We start from the raw sequence: 4,983 nt of genomic DNA, 5'->3' as shown, positions 1-4,983 counted from the left end.
CAGATGATATGATATTATATCTAAGAGATGCCAAAATATCCACCAGAAAACTCCTAGAAATTATTAACATGTTCAGTAAAGTAGCAGGTTACAAAATTAACCTACAAAATTCTGTAGCCTTTCTATATACCAATAACAAGCAATCAGAGAAAGAGCACACGGAAATACTCCCCTACACAATAGCTGCAGAAAAAAAAGTCCTCAGAGTAAACCTGACCAAAGACATTAAAGAGCTCTACAATGAAAATTTTAAATCTTCAAAGAAAGATATTGAGGAAGACATCAGAAGCTGGAAGGACCTCCCATGCTCATGGATTGGAAGAATTAATATTGTGAAAATGACCATCCTACCAAAAGCCATTTACAGATTCAATGTAATGCCAATCAAAATCCCCATGACATTTTTCACAGAATTGGAAAAAAATCCTAAGATTCATATGGAAGCACAAAAGACCTCAGAGAGCCAAACCAACCCTGAGCACTAAGAGCAATGCTGGGGGGATTACTATACTAGATTTTAAACTGTATTACAGAGCTATAGCTATAAAAACAACATGGTACTGGCACAAAAATAGACCCATAGACCAATGGAACAAAATTGAAGACCCAAACAAACTAAAAAAACAGAGAATCAAGACAAGAAGTAACCCAATTTAAAGATGGGCTAAGGAGCTGAACAGAGAGTTCTCAAAAGAAGAAGTAAAGACGGCTATGAAGCATCTTAAAAGATGTTCAACATCACTAATAATTAGGGAAATGCAAATTAAAACCACTTTAAGATTCCACCTTACCCCAGTCAGACTGGCTAAGATGAAGAGAACAAATGATAGCAAATGTTGGGAGGATGTGGGGAAAGGGGAACACTCATCCACTGCTGGTGGGGCTGCAAACTTGTTCAACCCCTATGGAAATCAGTGTGGAGAACTCTTTAAAAACTACAAATGCCGGGTGTGGTGGCGCACACTTTTAATCCCAGCACTCGGGAGGCAGAGGCAGGCAGATCTCTGTGAGTTCATGGCCAGCCTGGTCTACACAGTGAGTTCCAGGACAGCTGAGGCTACAGGGAGACCCTGTCTCAAAAAGACCAAAACAAAAAACTACAAATGAACCTACCATTTGACCCAGTTATACCACTCCTTGGCATATACCCAAAGAACTCATCCTATTACGGAGACACTTGTACATCCATGTTTGTTGCTGTTCTTTTCACAATAGCTAAGAGATGGAAGCAACCTAAGTGTCCCTTAATTGACAAGTGGATAATCAAAATGTGGTTCATTTATACTATGGAGTTTTACTCAGCAGTAAAGAAGGATGAAACCATGAAATTTGCAGGTAAATGGATGGAACTAGAAACTGTTATACTAAGTGAAGTAACACAGACTCGGAAAAAAAATCGACATATGTTCTCCCTCATATGTGGATCCTAGAACCAAATCCTGATAAGTGAATATGTATCCAGACATAACTACAGGAACCAGGATAATGGAAAGGAACCAGGGAGGTAAAGGAAAAGAAAGAACCCAAAAGAGAAGAACAGTAGGAAACAGGTGTTAACAAGGGAGATATGGATAAAAATTGGGTTAGTTTAAGGGAGGGGGGAGGGAAGGGTATACAAGGAACCTAGGGGATAAAGGGAAAGAAGGAGATCCAGAGAGGTAGGACCATAGGTGAATGGTATTATTAAGGGAGAAAGGAGGAAAATGGGGGCACCTTAATTGGGGAAACCATGATGGAGGGGTTAGACAACGTGAGAGATAAATAATGCCTAGCTAGTTTTAAAAACCAGAGGGGGGCCGGGCGTGGTGGCACATACCTTTAATCCCAGCACTCAGGAGGCTGAGGCAGGCGGGTCTCTGTGAGTTTGAGGCCAGCCTTTTCTATGTAGTGAGTTCCAGGCCAGCAGGGGCTACAGGGAGACCCTATCTCAAAAAGTCCAAAACCAAAAAACAACCAAGAACCAAGAGTGGGGCCCAGTCTGTTCTGAGTCCTTTTTCCTTCAGATTTCTCCCATAACTTCGCACCCAATAATTAAAAGTACCAGACTGGTGGAACTAAACTTCTTGGATGTTTAACAGATATACTTTGAGGCCTATAATAATTTGGTCAGAGGGGCATAAAGGACAGTTTTTGCTCCTTGCCCTCCTAGGTCGACTAGTTCCAGGAGACTATGAGCATCTCCCAAAATGTCCTGTAATTGTGGTGGGTCATCTGTCCTCTTGTTCAAGGAGGCTGAGGAGACCTCACAAGATGGACTTGAACCAGTGTCCAGTCTACAAAGAGGGTCGTCAACACAGAGGAATCATTTCCTCCATGCTTCCAAGTAAAACCAGCCATGGTCGAGTAGGACCCTTGACTTATCTTCACATAGGCAGAACTGGTAAAAGAAAGGAGCCAGGGGCTCCTCTCAAGCCCATGTGACCCCTGAGGAACAGATCCTCAAACGATCTTAAGAGTAAAAATAAATTGTTTTATCTGGGCTAACTGTATGGCCTTAAACACCCAAAAGGAAAGTATAACCAAAGATTAAAGGGGCCAATATAATTTTTTAAGAGTCCATATGTATAGCTAAAGGCTACATAACAAACAACAATGCCAGATAGGAGATACCTTCTTTTGAGTTGTTGGCCAGGGTGGCCCAAGGGACTCCCAGATAGTAACCCAGCATAGAACTGGGAAAATGAACAGCAGACCCCAATCTTATCTAAAGCAATATTGACAACCAATTGCTGCTAGATGAGGAACAGCTGACCTTCCTAAAACAAAGACCTCTAGATAGGCTGACTAGATTCACCAGATGGACAAGTAGTGGGGAATGGCTGAGTTTGCCGACAACACAGCAGACAGTAGCAGGGATAACAGAGTATAAGGGCGCCAGTTGGGGGAGGGAGGCTATGGGAGGTTGCCATCTGGCAAATGGGTGCATAGTTGAATAAGATGGTTTGGGGTGTTCTGTGTGATATACACACACAAAAAAAAATCAACAAATTTTTTTAAATGTATTATATTTGAGGAAGAAGCATAGAGGCTAAATTTACGCCATGTTAATTAGTAGAGGTGATAAACATTACCATTGAAATCTACCCGATGACACGGGCACCAAGGATCTGAGTGCAACCTATTATGACTAGTAATAATCAGATACACACAGATTAGAGATGCATGTGCCAACAGCTCAGTGTTAGTAGAAAAAACAATGAGTCTTTCTGCACGGAAAAATATATTCTAAAATGAAATGGAGATCTTTTTTAAAGGTTAAAAACTCATTCAATTTTGTCTTACAGGGTTTATACTGAGTTCAATATTGTATAACTGTATTAATTCAACTGTGAACCTAAAAATTCTATAGCCACTTTTGAAAGAGATGTATCCTTGCTCTAGAATGTGTTATTGAATATGTTAAAGCTGTAATGAAATGCTTCTTCTAAGCATGTGGTTATGAAATTTAATTTTAAAAAATAATTCTTCAAAGCATAAAAATTTGCTCCTTAATAATTAGATGTGAAAAACATTACCATTGAAATCTACCTGATGACTTTATATCCACGCTCAGATGCCAAGGAGCTCAGAAAGTAACCGACTGTGACTAATACTAATCAGATATATAGAGATTAGAAACACATGTGCAAAAATCTTAGCATCAAATGCATTAAAAATGAATTTTTCTGTATGAAACTGTGTATTTTAATAATGAAATAGAGATCTTTTTTAAAGGTTAAAACCTCATTTAATTTTATGTCTTATAGGGTTTATACTGAGTACAATATTGTATAACTGTATTAATTCAACTGTAAACCTAAAAATTTACAGCCAATTTTGAAAGAGATGCATCTTAGCTCTGGAAATTGTTATTGAATATGTCAATGCTGTTGTAATGAAATGCTCCTTCTAATTATGTGGCTATTAAATAAATAATTAAAAAAGTAAAAAAGTAAATTAAAATAAAATAAAATAATTTTAATTTTAAAAATCACACAGGGACTAGAGATGTGGCTTATTTAATAGAGTGTTTGCCCAGCCTGCACCACAGAAAACAAGACATGGTAGCCCAGAGCTGTAACCCTAAAACTGAGGGCATGGATATAAGAGGATCAGGAATTCAAGGTCATCCTTAGTACACAGGAAGTTTGAGGCCAGCCTGGGCTATATGAGACACTGTCTCAAAAAAAAATGGCACAAAGGGACTAGGGAGATGGTTCAGTGGTTAAGAGCACTGGCCACGCTTGCAGAGAACCCAGGTTTGGTTCCCAACACCTACATGGCAGCTAACAACTGTTCATAACTCCAGTCCCAGAGGATCTAATGCCCTCTTCTGACCTCTGCAGCCATTGCATGACATGGGTGCACTTATATACATGTAGGCAATACACTCATACGCATAAAATAAAACTAATTCAAAAAATATTTTAAAGGCACAAAAAATGTCGGGTGTCGTGGCTCATACCTTTACTCCCAGCACTCAGGAGGAGGAGGCAGGCAAACCTCTGTGAGTTCCAGGTCAGCCAGGGATATACAGTGAGACTCTGTCCCAAAACAAAAACAAGGGGGCTGAAGAGATGGCTCAGTGGTATTTAGAGCACTGGCTACTATTGCAGAGGACCTGGGTTTGGTTCCCAGAAACCACATTTGTGGCTAACAACTGTCCATAACTCCAATTTCAAGGGATTCAACAGCCTCTTCTGACCTCCACAAGCACTGCAAGAACATGATGCACTAATATGCATGTAGGCAAAATACCCATACACATATAATACAAATTAATTATTAATTAAATTATTTTTTGATTTTTGAGACAGGGTCTCCCTGTAGCCCCAGCTCACCTAGCACTCACAATGTAGACCAAACTGGCCTTGATCTCACAGAGATCCAACTGCCTCTGCCTCCCAAGTGCTGAGACTAAAGGCATGTACTACCACACCCGGTCAAAAAAAAATTTTTTTTTAAAGAACATATAACAAAACTTGAGACCCCTGTTCCTCATGA

The sequence above is a fragment of the Nannospalax galili genome, unplaced genomic scaffold (genome assembly GCF_000622305.1).
Source record: "Nannospalax galili isolate Female #2095 unplaced genomic scaffold, S.galili_v1.0 scaffold664, whole genome shotgun sequence".
Taxonomy (NCBI): Eukaryota; Metazoa; Chordata; class Mammalia; order Rodentia; family Spalacidae; genus Nannospalax; species Nannospalax galili.
This window is presented reverse-complemented; position numbering follows the sequence as displayed.